Here is a 26,157-nt window from a genome sequence, read left to right as displayed (position 1 = left end):
ATTCTTTTCAAATTATTTCACTAAGCAATATGAAATTTGTAATTCATCCATGCCTTTTCATAGCTTGGTAGCTCATTTTTTTATCACTGAATAATATATCATTGTGTGAATAAACCACAGTTCTATTATCTACACAACTTTTGGAGGACATCTTAGCTGCTTCTGGTTTTTGTCTATTACAAATACAGTTGCTACAAACATTCACATGCAGGCTTTTGTGTGGATGTGTTCACCTCAAATTATTCTAGTGAATACGTAGGAGTAAAATTGCTGGATTGTAGGATAAGCCTATAGTTAGCCTCGTAAGAACTGTCAAATTGGCTTCCAAAGTGGTTGTAACATTTTGCATTCCCACCAGCAAATGGAAGAATTTCTTTTGCTTTGCATCCTTGCCAGCAACTGGTTTTATCAATTTTTAGATTTTAGCCATTTTAAAAAGTGTATAGTAACATTTTATTTTGTTTTGTTATTTTATTTTGTTTTATTGTTTTAATTTGTATTTCCCTAGTGACAAATAGTGTTGCGCTTCTTTTTCATGTGCTTATTTGTCATTTATGTATGAGATGTCTATTTGAATCTTTAGTTCATTTTCTTAAACTGGGTTGTTTGTTTTGTTATTGCAGAGTTTTAAGAGTTCTTTGTATGTTTTGGATACAAATCATTTATTAGATAAGTGTTTTGTGATTATTTTATCCTAGTCTATAACTTTTCTTTTAATTCCTTTTTTCTCTTAACAATCTCCTTCACAGAAGTTTTCAAATTTAATTAAATCCAACTTAATTTTTTTCATCAATCATATTTTTGATGTTGAATCTGAAAACTCATTGCCAAACCACAGTCACCTAGATTTTCTGTTATGTTTTCTTCTGTAAGTTTTATAGTTTCATGTTTTGCATTTAGGTCTATGAATCCCTCGTTCTCATTAATTTTTTTTAAAGATGTAAGGTTTTTGTCTAGATTGTCTAGATGATTTTTTTCATGTGGATGTCTACTTGTTTCAGGACTATTTGTTGAAAGGCTACCTTTTCTTTATTGAATTGCTTTTGTTCCTTTGTCAAAGATTAATTGATGATATGTGTGGGGGTCTATTTCTGAGCTCTCTATTCTATTTCATCCATGTGTATGTCTGTTTCTTTGTGAATAGCATGCTATCTTGATCACTGTAGGTTTATAGTATGCCTTGAAGCTGAGTAGTGTGAGTTCTCTAATTTTCTTCTTTTTTAGTGCTGTGCTGGTGATTCTAGGTCTTGTGCCATGCCCTATGTACTTTAGAATCCGTTTGTTGATATGTAGAAAAGAACTTACTGAGATTTTCCACCTTTAGGTGAGTCCCAAGGGCTAGACAGGCCTGTAGTTAGGGATAGAGTTTTCTCCCAGGTAGGGATAAGGTTCTGGTAGTCTTTCTCCCTTGAAAGCATAAGCCTGTGTTATTGAGAGCACTTTGGGTATATTTCACAATGGTTACTTTTACCTTCTTCTTGCCAAAGCTACAAGGGAATTTTTGTTGCTGCTTCACTGTGAAAGTAAAATCAGATTCCTAGTGGTTAAAATAAAAAAGTACGTATCCCTAAGACTGCAACCCTTAGGATAGTCTCACTCTCAAGTTAGTTTCCTGGCTCCAGTAATTAATCAAAATTACCATTTAAATATTTGTACCAGTTCATTGCTCCAGTGACTTCTCCTCCAAGGCAGCAGGTATTGGCTGTAACTCTTTGGATGAAGTTGTCTTGCCAGATTCGGTGTAGCAGTTTGCCTTTAGATTTCGGTTCTCTAACAGGTCTAAGAAAAGTCATTATTTTTCAGTATGTTCAGCTTTTTTCTTGTTGAAAGGATGGGAGTAATGACTTCTATTATTTTTTGATATCAGAACTGAAAACAGAAGTTCATGTCAAATATACTTGTCTGCCACTTTCTTTCTTCCCTCTTTCTGGGACTCTCATTACATGTATGTTTATATCATGGGAAAGGAAAAAATGTTTTCATCTGCCTTGCTAGGCTCTGCAACTAGGCCTGAGAATTTGGCCTGAAAATTAAATAGACATAAGACCAATTAACAGGAGAAATGCATATACATTTTATGTAATTTTTTATGTGTATTCGGCAGCCTTCATAGAAAAAAAAGATGTGAAGCAGCAGTTAGGACTGAGAGCTTATAAACCTATTTACCAAAAGAATAAGAATTTTGTAAAGAAGTGATAGGACAAAGGAAAGGGGATTTCAGTTTCTGTGGTGGTAAATTGTGGGAAACTGACTATGAAATATATACAAGAAAATGATAGAAAATAAGAATTATTTTAGTAGATTTGTACAGATACATTTTGATGTTGACTCCCAGTGTGTAGTGAGTAGAATATTCTTCTCTGTGGTAAAGGGAAGACAACTTTCTAAAGGAAAACTTTATGACCTACTTTTAGGTAGAAAGGAGGAGGTCAGAAAGCCCCTCTTGCATTTGCTATTTCTCAAGTACCTTCAGTTCAAAACAATCAATATGCCCAAGTGGAATATTTTGGAGTGGCACATTCTGAATCCCTTCAGTATGTGTATAATTTTCTGACAAGTCTCTGAGTCTCCACTTATTTTTCTGTAACTATTTTCTTTCTACTCTTAAGGTGAATTTCTAATTTTTTCTTCAAAATCATTGATGATTTTTCTGCCATCACAAATTTGGTATTAAATCCATCTAGTAGATTTTTCGTTTTTGTTATTACATTTTTCAACTTAAAGATTTCCATTTGGATTTTTTTAGTCTTCTATTTTTCCACTGAGATTCCTTATTTGTTGAGTCATTGTCCTCAAAATTTTTTTTTAATTCTATGCAATATATTCAGAATAGCTATAATGAAATTTTTGCTGCAAAATCCTACTTCTTAGTCTACTTACAGTTAGTTCTATTCAGTGCTTTTTTTTTTTCTAAATCTGGTCTATACTTTCTCTAAATATGGTTTCACATTTAGTGTTTTTTGTGTACTCTAATATTTGGTTGGAAACTGGACATTTGAGTTAATATAGTAATTTTGCGTTCTGATTTTACTTTTTCTTTCTTTTTTCTTTTTTGTAACTCACTTGAACTTTAACTGTGAAATTTATCTCCCCTGTAGCATATGGCCATTTGTATATATGCCAAGATTTTTTATTTTTGTTATTTAGCCTGCTTTCCTAGGGGTCACCCCAGTGTCTGCATAGCTTAGTGGTCATCCAGTGATTTGGAATGGGCTCTACTCAAATTCCATGCACCCATAATTCTTTCTACCTCTGCTGACTGGTCTTTGGGTGTGGGCACAAAGTTGTCAGTTTTCAAGTCTTCTGTGACTTTCACTTTAAACTCAACCTGTCTTGGTTTTGCCCCACACAAATGTATAGCTTCCTAGTCAGCCAGGTGTTCACAAAGAGCTTCTCTCATCATTTCTATGCCTCTCTTATTTCTAAGAGCTCTCCACTAAGTTTGTGCCTGGTTTACCATTTGCCCCAACCAGTACCAAAAATTTAGGCTACTAGACCTGTCAGTCACCCATTTATTTTCTACTGTCAATGCTGCCTGTTGTAGGTTTTTGTCCTATGCCTGAAATTGAGCCCACCTGGTCTGGCATCAAAGTTATAGGTTTCCTGGCCAGCCGCACACTAGCAATGCTGTCATTGTTATTGACCAAGCTGGGATGGGTGGTGAACATTAGCACTAGACAAGATTACAGACACTATTGTTTGTAGCTGAAGGACTAGCAGTTTTTCATAAATATATATTTCTCAAATTGTTCTTTGCATTTAGTCAAGTTTTAGAGTTCCAAGATGGTTGTTTTTGACGATTGTGTCCAGTTTTATCCTTTTTTTGTTGAGGTAAGAAGATCTGTTGATCTCTCCACTCCTCTATAACTGTAAAGCTCACTCCGTATTTTTCCCTTTTTTGTTTGTTTTAGTAGAAAAGTATGCTTATAGATCATCATCTGGTTTCTAGGGAGAAGTCATTGCTACTGGTTTTGGTACTTTTTAAATGTATATGATAAAATACATCACAAATTCACCTGATAAAAAACTTCAGATTTAAATTTAGGATTATAAGTTTTTTTTAAGGTAATCTGTCTGATCTTACATATGTATCTTTTTTTCTTATATGCCAAAAGTCCTGGTTCTTAATTATATCAATGTAATTATTCATTTTGTCTAACAATATACATGCACCAGCCTCAGAATAATAGTGTCAACATTACCACAAATACAGTTACTTAAAATGATTTGATGGTTTTTGCGTGTGTGTGTTTTTTACACTGCACTGTATGTTTTATAATATAATGGTGATGATATCTTCTGCTGCAATATATTTATATATTTTCTACAGGTACCAGATTATGTCTGCTTGTCCTGGGGAAAAAAAATCTGTACCTTCTCTCTTGTCAAATCCATAAACATGCTGTGCTTTATATCCATGATCCATGATACAACACATTTCAATGAAATTCAGAGCTATTTCACTGTCCAGTTCTGCTGCACGTTTTTATTACACCATAATTCTGCTCGCAACCTGATTCATTTTACATTCTGACTTTATGTCAGATGTACTAATGTACTTTTAGAATAAGGAATATTAAAGATTTTCAAAAATAGTTGTAAAATTGAGTCTTTTCTGCCATTTCACAGCTCCTTCCCATTTGTGAGAGCCACATGCCATCAGCCTATAGACTGGGGAGAGTGTTCCAGATCTGTCACATTTCTGCAATTTCCAGAAGGCCGGTCATGAAAAACTTTCCTCTTCAGTTTATATATATGGCAGTGGTAAGTGGAGGCACGTAGATAGGAAATTTTACTCTGGTGAATTATATCTTGTATATTCTTCAAACTTAAAAGAATAAAAACAAACTAAATGCTAGAAAACTAATGAACAAACAAAACCTTCCAAATACCCCTTCTCACCATTACATTTATTTGCAAAAAATACATTTTTAAAGTATCATGAAATTTTTCAATCATATGCAGATGTAGAAATAATAGTAAAGTAAACTCCATGCACTCCCTACCCAGCTTCAGAAATTACACAATCATGACAAATATTGTTTCATGAATACCTCCATTCACTTACACTCATTGAGTATTTTTTGAATGTAGTCCCAGACATCAAATTATTTCCTTTGAAAACAATTTCAGTGTGTATTTCCAAAACATAATACTTTAAAAAAGAACTATATTTTCAGTCACAAAGAAAAATAAATTGTTAATATCATCAAATACCTAGCCATTATTCAAATTTCAAATTCTCTTACAAATACTATATTTTTGTAACAATTTGTGTAAATCAAGTCCAAAAATGTTTAATTCTTTCCATTGTTGAAGGAACCAGGTTATTTATCCTATAAAGTTTTCTGCCATCTGGATTTTGATAATTGTATCACCACGGTGTTGCTTAACATCTTCCTATAGTCTCTGCTTTTCCTGTAAATTGAGCATTAGTGCTAGTGGTTTAATCAGATACAGGTGGGTTTATTTGTAGCAATTCTACCTGATGAAAGTTGCTGTGTTTTTCCTTAGTAAGCATTTACTGTCTGGGTGCCTCTCTTTTAGCAGGTGGTGATGATCAATGACTAGATACACCAGTTCATTAAAGGTTGCAAAAGGAGGCTGTTCTAACTCTATTCTTACTTTATACATCGATTAGATGTATGTAGAGGTGTATCTATGGATATATTTCTGAAATAAGTTTACCAATAGAAATTTTATAAACCAAGTAACGCAGTTTGTATAGGAAAGGTGGGATAAATGCAAAATATTACAGTTCACAAATGAGTCATAAGCATAAAAGCATGTGGTATAATGCCATAGGAGAAGGAATTATCTCCAAAAAGTTTCTATCTTCCTCAGATTCTAGAAAGCCCTTTGCAATTTCTCACTCAAAAGTTCTAGTTACATATATTCCTAATATTTAAAAAATAATGTTTATAATTGTTTTCTGTCTAAAAAGTTATGCGTGCTTATTTTAGAAAATGTAGATCTATCTGAAGAAGAAGGGGAAATCTTCTCTAATTTCATTGCCTGGAGAAAGCTACTGTCCAAGTGATTTCAAAGATCACTATTCTATAAGGGTCCCAGAACCTATTAAAAAATCAAGTCAGTAAACAATGATAATACTTGAGCTGCAGAATGAAAACACAAATGATGTCAAAAAGTACTTCAGTGGGATTTTTTCTGGAATTTTATATTGTGGGAAAATACACACAACATAAAATTTGCTATAATAACCATTCTAAACTGTACAATTCAGTAGCATTAAGTACAGTTCCCATTTTGTGAAACTACCACCACTATTTAAACCCAGAACATTCTTATTTTCCCAACTGAAGGTCTTGTGATAGGTCTACAACTCTGTAAATATACTAAAAAAATTGAATTGTATATTTTAAGTTGTTGAATTTTATAATACAATTATATCTCAATAAATCTGCTTTAAAAAAAAAAAAAAAAACAAAAAAGCAAGAGATAGCAGAGACTAAAATAGGAAAAAGTCCCTTGCCCTCAGGGAGTTTGCCTTCTAGTGATAGTCATTACCATTATAATTCTCGGATACCTTTAGCAGAAACACAAAGTGATAGCCATTACCATTACAATTCTCTAATACGTTTAACAAAAACACAACCAATGAAACAGATTGCCTCTAGAAGATAAAGACTGGATATGTTATTCTTATAGACACCCTCGGATTTTCTGAATATAACCTCTAGTTTACTGTATCTGACCCTAGTTCCCATGCACAGATGGCCAACCAAGGATGCAATGGGGCAATTAATCCTGTATTTTCCTAAGCTCCTACATTAAAATTTGCAAGAAACATTATTGAAAGATAAAAACAGCATCTTACAGAGTGATGCTGATGTGGATTTTTAGATCCGGAAGCAGCCTTAGAGATTATTAATTTTAGCCTAATTATTACAAATAGGCAACTGACACCCAGGCAGATCAAGGACTTAGCCATAACCAATAAAGCACCATCTGACTCTACAAAGCAGTTTTGTCCAAGGGCAGCGCTGTTCTGTTCTGTTTTGTTTTACTTTGTCTGCGTGTTTTTCAGAAGTGTTGTCTGCTTGACAAGGTATTTGTAAAATAGACTTTCCTTTGCTATCCCAGAAAAGATGGAGATTGGGTTAATACAGTGTATCAAATAAGCACTTTTAGTTTAGGTTTTTTGATGTCAATTCGTAATGGTGGACAGCAAAGCTGCGGAAGAATGAGAGGCAGATTTAGGAATAATACTGAATTTTTACCTATTTCATGTATGACTGTCCTGGGGTATGGCGGGTTCCCACATGAGCTTGAAGAACAAACTTAGTCTGAAAAGTCTTCATTTTGTCCAGTTATCTCAGAACAATGTGTACATACAGAGAAAGTGATGCCCCTGAGTGGTGAACCTCTTCCTTTTGTTCTTATCTGGTGGCAGAGTCAAAACAGACCTTCAGGCACCCAGTTGTGTGCTCTTTGGTTTTTGATGCTTTGCAATAGAAATAATTTCCAAATGACTAACACTCACTTATGCCTCAATTAATCTAACCTAGTGAACATGACTGAAGCTTTCCTTGCCAATTAAAACCCTTGCCAAACCGCAGCGCCCTGTTTCTGAGATTTTTGTTTTTGTTTTTTTGTTTGTTTTTGTTTTTTGAGGCACAGTCTCGCCCTGTCACCTAGGCTGGAGTGCAGTGGTGCCATCTTGGCTCCCTGCAACCTCTGCCTCCCAGGTTCCAACAATTCTCGTGCCTCAGCCTCCTGAGTAGCTGGGATTACAGGCATGTGCCACCATGCCCAGCTAATTTTTGTTTTTTTAGTAGAGACAGGGTTTCACCGTGTTGGCCAGGCTGGTCTCAAACTTCTGACTTCAGGTGATCTGCCTGCCTCAGCATCCCAAAGTGCTGGGATTACAGGCGTGAGCCACCACAGCGAGTCAGGCTCTGTTTCTGAATGTGAGTACTCATTCACGTTGTGAAGTGTGGATTGTGGATGGAGAGAAAAAAGGATAAGGAAGTTAGGCTGAAGCTATCAATACTTAAAGTGAGACTTTTCAAGCTCCAATGGGACCACTGGCATGACTTTCAAGGAGGTTCCCTATAATTGTGGGTCACAGAGTATGGCTTCCATATTGCTTTGGTGGCAGGACCAGAAGAAGGCAATACTGAGCTTGGCCTTCCCCTCAGAGGTTGTGGGATCTCTTAATCAATTTTCTGTTGCTTACAACAGAATACTTGAAACTAGGTAATTTATAAAGAAAAGGAATTTCTTTCAGTCCTGGAGGCTGAGAAGTTCCAGGTTGAGGTGATACATCTGGTGAAAGCCTTCTTGCTGGTAGGGGCTCTCTGCAGTCCCAGGGTGCTGCAGGGCATCACATAGTGGGTGGCTGAGAGCACTGACATGCCAGCTCAGGTTTCTCTCCCTCTTCTTACAAAGCCACCAGTTACACCCCATGATAATCCATTAATCCATGAATGGATTAATCTATTTAAGAGGGCAGAGTCCTCATGAATGATCCAATCAACTATTAAAGGGCTCACTTTTCATACTACCACATTGGGGATTAAGTTTTCAACACATGAAATTTGGGAGACACATTGAAACTATAGCATGAGATAAAAGAAGCATGAGTATTTCCTTGGATTAAATGTGGAGCCCAGGAAAGGGCGGCACTGAGGCCTTTGTTTCTGAAGGGTGAGGCGATCTCAGCAGAAAGAGGCAGATGGACATGGCACAGATTCACAGTGTGTCAATTAGAACAGAAAGGAGTCTGTCAACACTTTAATGTAGGATCTCAGATTTTAGTCCTCCAACGGGGTGGTGGGATAAAAATGTAAATTAAACTGTATGTTGAAAAACAAAATTGCATTTCGTTTCCATTCACTGTAGAGCTTTTCAACATACAGTTTAATGAGAAATTATGTTACAAGCCTAGGAATGGGGAGGAAGAGGGAAAGTAGGGGTGGCAGTAAATGAAGGGTCCATAATTGCTGCTGAGAGCATGCTTGCTGGTTTTTTTTTTTTTTTTTTTTCTTGAGTCGGAGTCTCGCTCTGTCGCCCAGGCTGGTGTGCAGTGGCACGATCTCGGCTCACTGCAAGCTCCGCCTCCCGGGTTCACGCCATTCTCCTGCCTCAGCCTCCCAAGTAGCTAGGACTACAGGCACCCACCACCATGCCCGGCTAATTTTTTTTTTTTTTTGTATTTTTAGTGGAGACGGGGTTTCACCGTGTTAGCCAGGATGGTCTCGATCTCCTGACCTCGTGATCCACCCACTTCCGCCTCCCAAAATGCTGGGATTACAGGCATGAGCCACCGAGCCCGGCCGCAGGCTTGCTCTTTTAATGGGTGCAGGCTGTGTGGTGTCTGAGTGGCTGGCATGATTTAATAAGAGCAATTTTGAGTCATTATGCATATATTTTTCTTTTTAAAAAATCATCTGAGCATCATAACAACTATGACAGATAGATTAGGCACATATTACCTTCATTTTAGGTGAGGTGGTCCAGAAACAAGGTGATTAGCTTTCCCAAGGTCATGGATTTGTTTATTCAGGGGTATGAGTTAGTAGAAGTGGAGCAAGAAGTCAGATCTAAGGGTGAGCCAGGTGGCCTTATACTGATACCCTTTATCATGCTTCCTTTATCATGTCCATGACAGAACCATGTTTCTTCTAAGGACCCTCAGATTGCGAGGGCAGATCCTATATTGAAATATCTTGCTTTTGCCTACTGCATTTGCATCAGTCTAAGAATTTGCTTGAAGGCATCTATCATGCTGATGGTTAGAACATAAACCTGTTTTGGGGGAAAAGATTTGAGTTGCCTACAATAATTTGTGGTTAATGAATTGTCCTAAGGGTTTTATGTGTCCCTCTCCCACTGCTTTGCATGGTAGTTGTCTCATCCCCATTAAAAGACTTTTCTCATTTGAACTGTTTTTATGAATAGAGGGCTCTTTCATTTTCCACAGCCGATTTCCTTTTATTATCTTTATTGCATTTTAACAGGGAGACAAATGACACCACAAACAGAGGCAAGGGAGACTGACTCCTCTTGCCTTGCCTTTATGTGTTTTTATTAACCTTTGTTCATCCCTTAGTTCAGGCTGTGGGATGTAGACCTTTAGTGCAGGTCATAAATGAACAGTCAGATTTGAAACTTGATGGAAAAGCTCTCTCATGGGACAGAGGAGTCCCTGAAACAATATTTGTTTTTAAAAATTGTGTGTGAAGTTATAATGACAATGATAGAAATATCAATTATAGTAATACACATTGTAACACTGAGCATTGAGGTATATAGGCAGAAAGAAATATTTAGTATCCTCTATATACTAGGCATTCTATTTATTTTTCTGCTATACAAATAATATATGAATACATTTATATGATTCAAACTTTAAAAGATATGGGGGTACATGTGATATATGATCAAAATTATCTTTCTTTTTCCCTCAAATACCACTAATTTCATCATATGTATCTATTAACAATTTCATCTACATATACATATACACATTCATATCTTAATGTTTTGTTTTGTCATGCATGAATTCAAAACCTCTGCATATTATTCAATGACATTCTAATTTGCTTAACAAAATCTACTCTGCATATTATTCAATGACATTCTAATTTGCTTAATTTTAAAGGCTTACTATTTGCACTTTTTGTAAATCTTCCTTACTTTTTGTTTTTTGTTGTTGGCAGCATTTCCCTCTTCAGAGAGATTTAATGTTTTTGGTTGTTGTTAACACAGTGAAAGCTTCAATAAACATCCTTGAACATACATGTCTTCCCATAGGATACATTTCTAGAAATGGAATACATGTGTGGAAGGATTTGTACATCTCATGGTTTGGTAGGTAGTGATCAATTCCCTGTAGCGGCTATGCCACTTCAGGCAGCCACCATATTGTATGAGTGTGACTCCCGGCTCTGTGTGTGCTTTTACTCCTCAGAATACCCTGACAAAGGAAAACTCTAATCCTTATTTTTATCAATAGAGAATAACAAGCTTCAGAAATGTTAAGTAAAATTGCCTGCGGTTACACAGCTATCATGTGGAAGATGAGCTTTATTCCCCACAAAGGCCCATGCTCTTTCTGTATTCAGGACATTTTCGGCATGAAGTCCGTAATATCTAGCTTTGCTACTAAGTTGGTTTTATGTGTTTGGGAAGTCATATCATCTCTCTGGTTCAATTTTCCTTTTCTATAAAATGAAGTAGTTGGACTAGGTGCCTTAGACTCCTTTGACTTTGAATTGTAAACCTGTTTTGGGGAGTATTTTATAAATACCAGTGCCAGTATCATTTTTGGCTGGATTTTGAAAGTATTTCTTCTGCTTGAGATTTCACTTTTCAAGGGGGAAAGGACTTGAATTGGGATTAACATTAGGAATATTAATAAGGTTAATATTCATCATCATAAGTAAAATTGTTAAGCATGGCCTATGTACTATTCACTTTTCCAAGTGCTTTACATGCATTATTTTGTACCATCCTTTCTGTATTCTGGTGAGCCGGGTATGGTTATTGTCTTAATTTTACAGATGAGTGAAAGGGTGAGGGAGGACAAGACTCTCATCTAAGATCACACAGCATGTGGTGAGCATTTGAACTCAGACTTTCAGAGACTGAGCTGAGAAGCAAATTTTTTGTGAGTGTGGGAGAGGGAAGCATTTTGTGGAGGAAAAATACAGTAATTCTTCCTTGGACTATGATTAGGAAAGGAAGGGTCCAAAAACAATGAATTTTCTAGACAACTAAAACTTACCCTCTTTAGGTTCAAAAGTTAACCTTTAACAACTTGGGATAAAAATCCTTTTATAATGTGTTACATGCTCTTCTGTTTACTTTTAATTTGTTTAATTTAACCTTTTCTATTTGGGACAGTGTCATTGTATAGGTATTTATTAGTTCCTTAATCGATTCCAGCTCTTGGGAATAATTAAACTGAATAAATCATTCTTCCTTTTGTCTGAATGGTCTCAAATTGGCATGCATTTTGAGTATTTCAGGTTCTTTTTTACAGTTACGCTTCTCTTGACTCAGCGTCAAGGCGTCAGCTTTGAAGGCCACTATTGTGTGGAGAAGGTGCAACCAACTGGCTGGAGACAGGCTGTGCTCTTTGGATAGGGGACCGCATAACTCAACATCCAAACTGGGACCCTGTTATTATTTAAGCAGGACAACAGGAATAAGATGAGACTGCTTTTTCAAACTGGGATTTACAGTCACTTTACTTAGGGCCAGGTCCACATTCTGAGTCACTTGCTTGCTTATTAAGGAATCTTGTCACAAATGATTTAGTTTCTCTGAACCACATTTTCCTCAGTTGTACATTGGGCACAATAATGCCAACTTGTAAGAATTAGAGAGAATGTCCATAGTAGGTGCCTTATGATAGAGCTGCCACGTGGGTTCTTGAGAGGATTGAAAGTCAAGGGCATAACACAGGAACTACTTGTTGCCTATTTTTAGGCTATGATTATTTTGCTTTCTGTTGCTGTAATTGTGTCTACATCTGGCTACTCCCTCCAGCATTCTCTTCTTAGCTACTTCCAATCTGACGTGGGCTAGGAAACAAGATAGCTGAAGTGTTAGTATTCCAGAAAATACTCATCTCTGAGTTAGGTGCGAGTTTTTCGGTTTTGTTTGTTTTTTTGTATAAGTTTTCATCTTAACTGCTTCAAGTATTAGTCTTTGACCTGGTCATTGGCCTAAACAATAAATGTTGTGTCATAATTCATCACTATATAGGTAATGCTTCTTGGTGACTTTCTGTATTTGAATATTATGGTTTGTCAGTATAATACTGGTATAAAAATAGGCAGGTATAAAAGTAAAAATATGTTTTATTATGTAAAAATATAGATCAATAGAACAGAACAGAGAACCTACAAATAAAGCCAAATTCTTGCAGCCAACTGACCTTCAACAAAGGAAACAAAAACATAAAGTGAGGGAAAGAACAGACACACTATTCAACAAATGGTGCTGGAATAACTGGCCAGCCATTATGTAGAGAAATGAAACTGGATTCTTATCTCTCACCTTATACAAAAATCAACACAAAATGAATCAAAGACTTAAATCTAAGACCTGAAACCATAAAAATTCTAGAAGATAACATCAGAAAAACCCTCAAGACATTGCCTTAGGCAAAGACTTCATGACCAAGAACCCATAAGCAAATGCAACAAAAACAAAGATAAATAAATGGGACTTAATAAAACTAAAAAGCTTCTGCATAGCAAAGACACAATCAGCAAAGTAAACAGACAACCCAGAGTGAGAGAAAACCTTTGCAATCTATACATCTGACAAAGGAATCCAGAATCTACAAGGAACTTAAATCAGAAAAAACAACAACAAAAACAAAACAAAACAAAACAAAAAACCACCAAACAGTCCCAACAAAAAGTGGGTTGAGGACATGAATAGACAATTCTTTAAAAAAGATATAGAAATGGTAAATAAACATATGAAAATATGCTCAACTTCACGAATGGTCAGGGAAATACAATTCAAAACCACAATGTGATACCACCTTACTCCTACAAGAATGGCTGTAATCAAAAAATCAAAATATAGTAGATGTTGGCATGGCTGTGGTGAAACGAGAACACTTTTACACTGCTGGTTGGTGGGACTGTAAACTAGTACAACCACTACGGAAAACTTAAAGTGGACAAATTGTAGTCTACAATTGATCCAGCAATCCCATTACTGGGTATCTGCCCAGAGGAAAAAAGAAATCATTATATACAAAAAAGATACCTGCACACATGCATCTTTATAGCAGCACAATTGGCAATTGAAAAAATATGGAACCAGTTCAAATGCCCATCAATCAACAAGTGGATACAGAAAATGTGGTATATATACACCATGGACTACTCAGCCATAAAAAGAAACAATGGCATTTGGAGCAACATGGATGGAATTGGATACCATTATTCTATGTGAAGTAACTCAGGAATGGAAAACCAAGCACTGTATATTCTCACGCATAAGTGGCAGCTAAGCTATGAGGATGCAAAATCATGAGAATGATACAATGGACTCTGGAGACTCAAGGGAAAAGTTCAGAGTGGGTTGAGGGATAAAAGACTATACGTTGGGTACAGTGTACACTGCTTGGGTGATGGGTGCACCAAAATGTCAGAAATCACCACTAAGGAACTTCTTCATGTAGCCAAACACCACCTGTTCCTCCAAAATATATTGAAATAATTTAAAAAATTATAGTTTTGTTGACAGGAAATTTTTAGTTATTAAGATAGTTTAGCTCAATAAGGTTTAATTTCCCACCAGCTTGCAGGGAGGGAGGGCCTTCTCCAAAGCAGTGAAATTGGTTATAAAATAACTTTTATAGTATCTGGTAATTTGGGAGATAAAGTTCCAGGTGTGAAAGTAGGAACAATCTAATTTTTTGCTTCACAGAAAAACAAAACATAGTAATAATTGTTAAGAAGGAAGTGAACTTAACTGTCCTTTTTATACAAAGGGAAAGAATTACAGGAGTTTATAACATGCTTGTAATATGAAAGGCTCATGTTGGATAAATTAAATTCTGCTGTAATTTTCCTCTGTTATTTAAAAATCAAAATAAGGAATTACTATTTTTTTCTATTTGCTCTACTAAAATAGAAGCAGAGACCATATATGTATTACTACTTTATCCCTAGCATTCCACACAGACTATGGTACATAGTAACCTCTCAATATTTAATAATTAAAAAGAGTATATCTTATATGCATATTGACAACATGAAGTATAGATAATTGCAATCTAGTAAATTAAGTGTTACTCTCCTCAACAGCTGTGTAAGAATATATGCAGAATAAAACGACTTTTGCTTCATTCTGCATCTTTTTCAGATAATCTGGTGACCTATTCTTAGTAGAGAGTGATTATTTGGGGGATATGGAGATGTTACTGCAGTGTATGTAACTAAACAGTAATAGTATTTTTTTCTTGAGCAAGAAAACATCTATTTAAATAAACTAATGGTCCCACTATACTTATTTATTTTACACACACTAATTCAGACACTCAAACATTTAGAGTACCTGCTATATGCCAGGCACTGTACTATGTATTAGCCAGGCTGGAAAAATGTGGGAGTGGTGAATAAGTCACTTTATAATTATTCGTGATGAGTATGTATATTTTGGCTCTACTTACAAAAGCTACCCAGTGTGTATGTGTATAGTTACTGGTCATTTTTCCTTGTGTGTGTGTGTGCGCGTGTGTTTGACAAGATGATAGCCATTGTTTGGTTTCCCTGTGTTTCCCATTTCTAGTTAAATGATTGGGCATCTTTGTTCTGCCCCAGAAGATAAGAGTCCATTATATGCCTCATCACTGTAAAATGAAGTACACTGTAGACAGCCATGGTGAATGACTAACAGAAATGCTGGATGCTGGGATAGTTAATACTGAGTGTCAGCTTCATTGGACTGAAGGATACAAAGTATTGTTCCTGGGTGTGTCTGTGAGGGTGTTACCAAAGGAGATTAACATTTGAGTCAATGGACTGGGAGAAGCAGACCCACCCTCAATCTGGGTGGGCACCATCTAATCAGCTGCCATCACAGCCAGGATAAGAGCAGGCAGAAGAATATGGAAGGAATAGACTTGCTGAGTCTTCCCGCCTCCATCTTCCTCCTATGCTGGATGCTTCCTGCCCTGGCTCCTCAGTTTGCAGATGTCCTATTGTGGGACTTCACCTTGTGATCCTGTGAGTCAATATTCCTTAATAAACTTCCTTTCATATATCCATCTATCCTATTAGTCCTGTCCCCCTAGGGAACCCTGACTAATACAGATGCCCTCTTCCTTTTTGCCAGTTTTTGTTGTGTTTGGATGGAAATGTTTGCAAATACATCCATGTTCAATTGTTTTCATTAATGGTGGTGAACAGAATGTGGGTGCGCAAACTCAGCAGCAAACATTTCCAATGTGATTTTTGGGTTTGGCATGTGGTCAGACTCTGCACAGCCAACCAGCCTCTCCTCTGCCTTTTCCCTCTACCCAAACTTCCTTTCTCTTCTCCTGCCCCCACCTTAAATTCCCACTCTTTTAAATTTTTGATGATCCTTTTGTTGCTCATGTATTTTACCACCGTTTGCTGAGCCCCAGCTTATGGTAGCCACTGTGTCAGGGCCTATGGCTCTAAATGTGGTTTCTAAGCTTTAGAAAGCTAACAGTCCAGTGAGGAAGATAGATACAAAAATAGCTAGCCATGTGAATATGTTTAATTAAACATTTGTGAGAAGAATTATGAAACCCCTGAGGAGGGCTTGATTGTGCTCTCTAGGTAGTAGGAAATGGCTTCATAGAGGCAGTCAAGGGTGGACATCAGGGGCTCTGTCATTTCCAGGACTAGTCTCAGGCCATGTGTTAGGATATTTAGGCTCAATTTCAATTCTTCTAAAGAGCTGTGTGAGTTAAAGAAAATACGTTAACTTTATGGTGCTTCAGTTTTCTTATCACTGACAGCGGATAAGAATCTTCACTGCTGTGAAGACAGAGTAAAACAATATTTGAGAAAGCTCTATGATAAGTTTTAGGCAATTCCAAATGTTATCTTCATTTCGCTGTTGTAAGAAATAGCCTGGGCCATTGATACTGATGGTTCTTCCTAGCCAGTTACTCTCTCTACATCTTTCTGGAAGAATCTATGCAAGACCAGGGCCCTTTCCTGAAAGATACAACAAAATGAGACATAAGGGCTTGAATTCCAGCCCTTTAAAAAGCTGGAAGTTTTAAAAATTATGTTAATGATGACATTGCCTTATTGTCTTGGAACACTTAGAGCATATCCAAGCACTTACCCAGCCAGGATCCCATATGTCATTTAGGTTAGAACAGGTGTCACCATCTTTGCTTTATAGACGTGTTCACTCACTGTGGGACAAAAAACAAAGAGGATTGATTTGTGCTAACATCAGAGTAGAGTAATTGAGTGTTAACATTCTAAAAGGCAAGAGATCTTAAAAATAGCAGTGTAATCACATATAAAGAAAACAATGTGGGCATAGATGTAATAACCTTTGCAGGGTCACATAATTAATTAGGGAATAGAAGCAAACCTCCAACCCAGGGCTCTTCTGACTGTTGCTGAAACATACTGGGCCACATCTTCATCTTGAATTCATCTTCAGTGGTTGAGCTCTTCAACTTTTGCCTTTAAATTTGATGTTGCATACTCTTCCTTCCTACCTCACAGCTTCCCTATCAATTGACTGATAATCTTAAAAACTAGGACTTAGTTGTATTAAGGGCGCTTACTAGATATAGTAATCCAACATTTTGCAGATGAAATAACACATTATTTTACCATTGATAGGTCTTCCTTTGTTTTACCAATTAGACTATTTTGTAATGTTGAACATTCTGCTCTGGAATTTACCGAAAGCACTCTCGGCATGCCAGGAGTTGCTGCAGTCTCTGTGGACTTCAGACTTAGCCCTTGATTCCATCTTGTGCTCTGAAGGACATAAGGAGGGCAGTACATCTGCAGAGCTTCAAGTGTTAACTCTAGCTGCGCCCCTAAACCAATCTTGGCAAAATTGACACTAGGCTCTACCCCACCAGTAAATATGCCAGACAAAAATAGATTCAATTAATTTCCTCTCATTTAGATCACTGAACTGACCCTTAAGAAGATACCAGTGTTGCTTTACATGGCTTTTAGTCCTGTGTTCATGTTCTGAGATTCTTTGGCATAGATACTAAATGGCTAGGTCTTGGGTAGTCCTCATTTCTGGGGAAACAGATATTTCCCCTTACTTCCCTCTTTCTGCAACAACTGGTCACAGGAAAGAGGGTACTAAAAACTATTTGTTAGATGTTGATAAAGGATGTAATATCAATAAAATAGAATGAAGATCATTAACATGTTAGATAGAATGGCCCTGCAGGAGGGATGAGCTTTATCCTATGAGTTTACTGCAAAGGAAGAGCTTGTATTCCTCTTCCTCAGTTGCAAGCCCCTCTTAATGAAAGTGATGGTATGAAATCTTCCAGTCTTTGAGGACTTGTTGCAAGCCTGGCCCCGAATACAATATTAGAGGCTGAAGATTTTAAAGAAAAATGGCATCCAAGTCCCAATGTTACTGGGGGGCAGGGGGTCCTTGTTCTTAGAGCTCCCAAGATGCCAAGATGGTGGCGGGATGCTTCCAAGATGGCGGCAAGCCTCATGTTCTCTGACCTGGGGTTCTTGGCCTCATGGGTTCCAAGGAATGGAATCTTGGGCCATGCAGTGAGTGTTATAGCTCTATGAGAAGCCGTGGGTCACGGAAGAGAACTGTAGAACCCAGTGACTAGTGTTCAGCTTGATTAGTACAAACCTGGGCACTTAGCCGTGCAAGAACAATGGCAAGCCTTTAGCCTGATTGGGAGTGGCAATGGGCGCCTTACTGCATCAGGAGTACAGTGGACACCCTGCCGGATCCGGAGGGCTGGAAGTCAGCAGAGGGTCTGTGATGGCAGCAAACAGCAGTGGTGGATGGTGAGCGAAAGCTCAGCTGGAGCCCTAACAAACATGGACCAGAAGAGAGTGCAGTTGCAAGATTTAATAGAGTGAAAACAGAGCTCCCATACAAAGGGAGGGGACCCAAAGAAGGTAGGCCTTGCCGGCTCCAGTGCCTGGGTTTATATCCCATCATTGTCCCTCCCACTGTGCTCTCAGGCGATAGATGATTGGCTATGTCTTTACCTCCTGTTTTTGCCTAATTAGCATTTTAGTGAGCTCTCTTTACTACCTGATTGGTTGGATGTGGGCTAAGTTGCAAGCCCCCTGTTTAAAGGTGGATGTAGTCACCTTCCCAGTTAGACTTAGGGATTCTTAGTCAGCCTAGGAAATCCAGCTAGTCCTGTCTCTCACCAGCAACCAAGATGCCTATAGTGAAATTGGAAGAAAAAAACAAAAGACAAAGAGTTGAGGAAGTTTCTTGGAGGAGGTGACACTGGAATACAGCCCTGGAAAAGGCAGAAAGACAGACATGAGGTGGAGGGGGAAAACTGATTGTGTTTGAGAAAACATTGATGAGATAGTCAATGATTAAGAACAAATTGTGGGATAAAACTTCCCAGGTAATCTGTGCATTTTAACTAAAACAGTTTTTAGTGTAACTGCCTTCCTCATTATTTATTTATGTTTTTTGGCTGACCAAATATATTTTAATATAAGACTGTGAAAAGTTAATTTATAGAAGAGAATAAATTCGTACATATAAAACATTAATTTACTAGTAATTAAAAATACAAAATAAAAAAAGAAGTACTTTTTGCCTATCAATTGGCAAAGATTTAAATAACAATAAAATATAGTGCTGGTGAAGATGAAGAAAGGCAAGCAATCCCATACAAGGAAGGGGAGAAATTTGGTACAATTGTTGGGAAACCATTTGGCAGTATGTATCAAAGTCTTAAAAACCTTCCAAGGCACTAATCATGTTTAAAGAAACAGTGTTTTTATAGGAGTAAATAAAAACATATATTCAAGGAAATTCATTGCAATGTTCCTTTTTTAAAAATAAGGAATATTAGAAAAAAACCCTACATTTAATAACAGATGGTTAAATATGCTACATACTTAGGATATTATTCTTGCATTAGAATAAGATTTTAGCAATACTATGTAGTAATAGCTACCATGTGTTGAGGATTTACTCTATATCAGGCACTATGCTGGTAACATTGTCTATAAATCTTACTTTTAATCATTAATACAATAGATTGATTTCTTATTAAATTTTATTTACTTATTTAGTATCTTTATAAATTTATGGAGTATAAGTGTAATTTTATTACATGCATAGATTTTACAATGGTGAAGTCAAGACTTTTAGGGTATCCATCACTCATATAATGTGCATTGTACCCATTAAGCAATCTTTCTTCATTGTCCTCCTCCCACCCCTTCACCCTTCCAAGTCTCCATTGTCTACCATTCTATATTATACATCTAAGTGTACATATTCTTTAGCTCCCACTTATAAGTGAGAACATGCAGTATTTGTCTTTCTGTGTCTGACTTGTTTCACTCAAGATAATGACACCTAGTTTCATCTAGTTTTCATTTTTTTATAGCTGAATAGTATTCCATTGTGTACGTATATCACATTTTCTTTATCCAGTCATCTGTTGGTAGACATTTAGTTTGATTCCATATCTTTGTTATTGTAAATAGTGTTGTGATAAACATACAGATGCAGGTGTCTTTTTGATATAGAAAGTATTTTCATTCCTCATTGAGTTTTATTATTGTTATAGAGGAAGTGTTCAATGAGAGTTGAGTATTAAGATGTTTCCAAAACTGGCCCTAACCTACCTTGCCAAGCTTCAGATTTTCTTACTTTAGAGATGAGAAACATGAGGCCTAGAAAATTATTTAAGGTCAAAGAACAAGTCAGAGGCAAAGTCAAGAGTGAAGCCTCCAGATCTCGATGCCATGTCAACGAGTATGGAATAATTACATCTCACCTTACAAACATTTATGGAAAATGTATCATATGCCTGGCACTGGTCTAGGAATTAAACACACAATAAACGTAAATTCTGTGCTCTCAGTTTACAACCCTTGGGGAAGACAGTCTCACTAAAATAAATAAAATAATAAATAAGCTAGCTGGGTACAGTGGCTCACGCCTGTAATCCCAGCACTTTGGGAGGCTGAGGAAGGCAGATCATGAGGTTAAGAGATTGAGACCATCCTGGTCAACATGGTAAAACCCCCATCTTTACTAAAAATACAAAAATTAGCTGAGTGTGGTGGCACACACCTGTAGTCCCAGCTCCTCGGGAGGCTGAAGCAGGAGAATTGCTTGAACTGGGGAGGAGGAGGTTGCAGTGAGCCGTGATCGCACCACTGCATTCCAGCCTGGTGACAGAGGAAGATTCCATCTCAATAAATAAATAAATAGATAAATAAGTAAGCTAGCAACTGAACCACAAATCAAGTCCTTTTTGGATGAAAACAGGGTATCAACTGACAAAACGCTGTCTGGTGTGACAGAAGTGATAACAAATGGACATATTGAGCCCAGTGGTGGCAGAGAGGAGGAGCCTATTGACCTACCACGAGTGGGTTAGCGGAGACACCTCGGACTGATGACTGACATTTGTTCAGAACTTATCAAATCCCATGCACTCTTCCACGTGCCCCATGTAGGTCAACTTAGATAACCCTCGCAAGCAATCCTGTGAGGGTAATACCATGATTAGTATTATTTCCCACTTTGCAGAGGATTAAATCAAGGCAATGAGAGGCCGAGTGACTGGCCCAGTGAGTCAATCAACAGGAGCCAGAGTTTGAGCTCCAGTCTCTGTTGCCTGCTTGTCTCTCTCTACCCAGTATGATGCGTGGATTGGCAATCGAAGGATGTAGAGGAGAAACTAATTCTAGGAAGAGAGAATGAGGTGTTGGCTGGAGGGTGCTGAATTTGTTTGGAAAACTTTGGGAAATTCGCTTTTGGAGGTGGAGGTGATCTTTGCACAGTGGGGGTGAGGTGTGCTTGGCCATGAGGCATGAGCCTTGCGAGGCCTAACTGAGGAGCTTGGCTCTGCTCCGTTAGGCAACTGGAAGCCATTGAAAGCTTAAGCAGGGAGGAAACACGATCCAGCCTGCCTCTTTGAACAACTTCTCATTCATCAGTCCACAAAGTGACTGACATGGGTTCAGTCAGCTTCTAGATCCCTGACCCTGTAACCAGGGTTCAGTTGTACTCTTCTTCCAGTAAAAAAGGAATGGCCTCAAATGGAAACCATTGCTACAGGGGGTTAATAAAATCTGCTGGGGCCAAGAAAGCTAAACCACCATTTAAAAACCTTCCTGCATAGCTGGCGGCTGCAGTGCATAGCTTGCAGGGGTGGCTGATCTGTATAGTCTTCCTTGACAGTATATTGCTTTGCATACTCCTCGTAAACCTTTCTGTTTGTTTTGTGGGAGGGTAAAGTGCCTAACAGAGCTTATCTAGGAGGAAAATAAAGAAACAGCGGGCCTTAAATCTTCATAAAGTTTCAGAAACCTTCAAACCAACACAAGAAACTCTCAGATTTGGGACTCGGAAACCTGGGGGCTCTACCTGCCTCCTGCCTCCCTCCCATTCCTCGTTCCTGATTGCATGACACCCCTTCCCTTTCTCAAGTCTTATCTCTGAATTCCACCTTCTAACAGACCAATGTTCTTACAGTGCCAAAACCTCATGCTACAGTTCCCCAGGGCAAGCCTGCCCTTTCCAGAATTGCCCACCTTTCAAAATTACTTCCTTACATTTCTAGTTATAGCTATTAAACTCCTCCTGGGGCTGAGCTCAATCAAATATGTGTTAGGAAGAGACCAATTTAATTAAATTGCATCCCACTAAGGTGTAAATAATGTGTAGCCCCAAACCCATCCCTACAATCATCCCAGGTATGTGGAAGTCATATTTCAGGATCCCTTAAAACATGCCTCCTTTCTAGATGCCTTTGCCAGAAGCTGAGGCAGACTTGCTTCTTGTGTACTCTAGCCTCTATCCTGCAGTTTTTGAAACATTTGTCTTCACCTCCTAGTTAAGACCAGCTGCTGTCCCTTCCCCTGAACTTGGGGTCCTATGGCCTGTTCTGTACAAACCTGTGAGTGTTTGTCTTTGCTGTGTGGATCACATTCAGTCTCAGAACTCGGAAACAGGAAGGGTAGACAAATGATTAGGAGACAGGGGCCAGGCACAGTGGATCACACCTGTAATCCCAGCACTTTGAGAGGCCGAGGTAAGTGGATCACCTAAGGTCGGGAGTTTGATACCAGCCTGGCCAACATGGTGAAATCCTGTCTCTACTAAAAATACAAAAAAATCAGGCAGATGTGGTGCCGGATGCCTATAATCCCAGCTACTTGGGAAGCTGAAGCAGGAGAATTGCTTGAACCCAGGAGACAGAGGTTGCAGTGAGCTGAGATTGCGCCACTGCACCCAAACCTGGGCAACAAGAGCGAGATTCTGTCCAAAAAAAAAAAAAAAGAAAAGGAGAGAGAGGTGTCACTGAGAATGAATTATGTACATCTAAAAGAGAAATGCAGTTTTCTTGAAAAAACAATTTTATCAGATGTGATTAGAAGAGTTTGCAGTGACAATCAAATGATGTGACAAAATATCCAGCAAGTTTGTGTTTGGGTGCTGAGTTTGGACTAGGAGATGGAGGACTCTCTAATTCCAATTTTGTTTAAGTTACTTACCATCCTTGGGTCTAAATGTCATTATCTGTAAAATGAGTAGGTTGGGCCAGATAGCTTCAGCTCCTTTTAGATCTAATTGTAATTATCAAGTATTGGATATCACATGAAGACTTTGGACCTGTGTGCTATAACACTGACCTCCTGTTGTGTGGACCACTAGTTTCTCTGCTGTAGTGCAGATGAAAGGCTACACTCACAGAAAGACATGGTAGAAAGGACACTGAACTTAAAACCAAAAGACTGGGTTCTAGTTTGGGTTGGCCTAGTAATGTAAACAAGTGGCGTTTCAGTTTCTTTGTCTATAAACTAGGGTTAGCAAGTCCTCTCCTGTTTTCTCTTTTTCCATATTGGAAACCACACAGCTACACACCTGTTGACTCTTTTTATTATTTTCAGAAATGGCTCTGAACTGTGTGTGGTGGCTGACATGTGTAATTCCAGTTCTTTGGAAGGCTAAGGTCAGAAGATCAAATGAGCTTAGGAGTCTGAGGCCAGCGTGGGTGACATACAGAGACCGTGTCGGAAGGATTGCCTGAGCCCAGGAGTTTGAGGCTGCAGTGAGCTATGATCATGCCACTGCACACAAGCTCGGGTGATAGAGGAAGACCCTATCTCTAAACATAATGAAAACAAATTAAAAATTGAAAAAAAATTAAAAATTAAAAAGAAGTCACAGATATGTATTTAAAAAAGAAATCATGGCTTTGGTTCTGAAAGTCATATGTAACCAGAATTTGTGTTACTTGGTGGCTGCTGCAGGCAGGGACAGGTGCAGGGATGAAGATAGAGTTTCCTGACTTGGGTTTAATAGACCCTTGTGCCCCAATTACATGTAACTGGATTTCTCTTTTGTAAGCCACGAAATGGAAAATCATTGATTACATGCCTGAAAATAAAGAACACTAATAATTAAATAACATGATTGCAGAGAATAATGACATTTCAGTTTTATGAGAGAAACAATTTTAATGTTTTCTTGCCTTAAATCTCTAAGTGAAATGCTGAGGAAAAACAAGAAGACAAAAGATCTCCCAAGCAAAAGGGAATACTTTCAAAAGCAAGCTCAGGTCCTGGACTATCAACTGTGTCAACAGGAAGACAATAGAGGTGAGGTTAATGGCATTTTTCTTAATTCCATCTGTTTCAGGCATGGATGATCTTTGACCTTTCTGGGTTTTATCTATCACTGAAAAGATTCTCTTGGACTACATGGGTTTAGTGTCTTCCCTGATTGGAACACATGATTGACAAGCATATATTTCCCTTCATAGCTAAAGGTGCTGGTTACAGGCAAGAATGAAAGGAGCTTCGACCTCAGCCTCCTTCAAGGGCAGGACCCCCAGGGAGGTCATGTTTGCGTTGCATGGTTGGGAATTGCTTACCAGAGCTTCTGCTTCCTTTGTGCTTCACATTACACAGTTTGAACGTCATCTTGATGTTATAAAAGTCACTCGGGTTAGGACTGTCTCTGCCCTTATTCACACTGTGTGCCCTCCCCCTGTTTACTCATCTTGGCAGAAAACCATTTGTGATCTCATATTGCCATCTTTTTGTGTGGCTATGCCAAATATACTGAAAGAAATTATAAGCTCTTTTGGATATGGAGCTCTATTTTGTAACTCTTTATCCTTGAATTTCTGAGTCAGAACATACACCCCTCCCTGGTTTAAATTTCTTTTTTCATCTTTGTACCTTCAGTACAGTTCAGTTGGATGCAGAGTAGGAACTTTAGAAATTCTTATTGTGAAACTTAATAGATTTTTAAAAAATTTAATGAAAGCCCTTTATTGGTAAGAATATGACTCAATGATAATTCAGTCAGCAACAGATAGGGAATCTCTTTGATTTGAGAAGTGCAAAGAAATTGAGGATATCTTCAGAAGCTATACCTCTCTAAAGTTAGCCTCCTATTAACATAAGACTATATTTCTACATCTCTTGCAAGAACCCAGGAAGAACAGAGGAGGGAAGAAACCAAAAAGTCAGCTTGGTGGTACTGAAGATACTAGCTTGTGGTCAACCACTCATTTACTGCAGGGAACATTAAACTACAACAATCCCAGATCCCTGCAATTGGTGCTTGGCAGATTCTCAGAAATGATCTAATTCAATTTTCTCATTTTACAAATAAGGATATTGAGGCCAAAGGACTTAGGAGATGACTAAATTAGAAAAAATTGTTTTGGGAATAATTATATTAAAAAAAATAATTCCACAGCTTGACAAAAGTTGTTTCTGTGTTCATGTTCAGTGTTTGTGTGAAACACTTGAAATTAAGTTATAACAGCAGAAACACAACAATGTATTTCTATGGCAGAGACCTCTATCCTCCAAAGACTCCTTCTTTCCTTCCATGTCACACGCTTGTTTCTAGGAAGTAGATTCTCAGCTAGGGACATTTTTTCTAGCTGTCTTCACATTTACTTTGGACCTAGGATCTAGCCTGGACCATGAGATGTAGGTAAAATTCTCATATTTCACCTGCAGAATTCACCTCTAGAAAGTCACACCATCCTCCACAATCTCTTTCCTCCATGGTCTTACTTCATCAGGAGTTACCATCATTGATAAACTGGGAGTTAAGACAATTAAGGAATAAGGATCTAAGCTCAGCTGAAATTTGCCCATCAGATTAAGTTCCTATAGGACAGTATCACCTTGCCTGAATCCACATTAGCTCGTGGAAACTTTTTTTCCCCATCTGTCAGATTATCAAACTCAAAGTTTGAAATGTTCTTTGCTGGTGAAACTGTGGTGAAATAGGCTCTTTGATGTATTGCTGATGAGAGTGTGAACAGGTACAGCCCTTGTGGAGAGCAGGAAATATGTATCAAAATTATTTATGGGGCCAGGCATGGTGGCTCATGCCTATAATCCTAGCACTTTGGGAGGCCTAGCGGGAGAATCGCCTGAGATAAGGAGTTCAAGACCAGCCTGGCCAACATGGTGA

General features: G+C 38.0%; 1 long non-coding RNA gene across 3 annotated transcripts in view; it reads left to right on the top strand.

Annotated features, from left to right (window-relative positions):
* The window catches only part of LOC111539591, a 329,705-nt gene that overhangs the window by 13,231 nt on the left and 290,317 nt on the right, over positions 1-26,157 (top strand). For all 3 annotated transcript variants that reach the window (XR_002730729.1, XR_002730727.1, XR_002730728.1), the window contains exon 2: positions 4,630-4,764. This is a non-coding gene — a long non-coding RNA (uncharacterized LOC111539591). The remainder of the gene's footprint in view (positions 1-4,629; positions 4,765-26,157) is intronic.

Source organism: Piliocolobus tephrosceles, chromosome 18 (assembly GCF_002776525.5).
Source record: "Piliocolobus tephrosceles isolate RC106 chromosome 18, ASM277652v3, whole genome shotgun sequence".
Taxonomy (NCBI): Eukaryota; Metazoa; Chordata; class Mammalia; order Primates; family Cercopithecidae; genus Piliocolobus; species Piliocolobus tephrosceles.
Note: the sequence above shows the minus strand (reverse complement) of the source record. Positions and strands in the feature narration are given on the sequence as shown.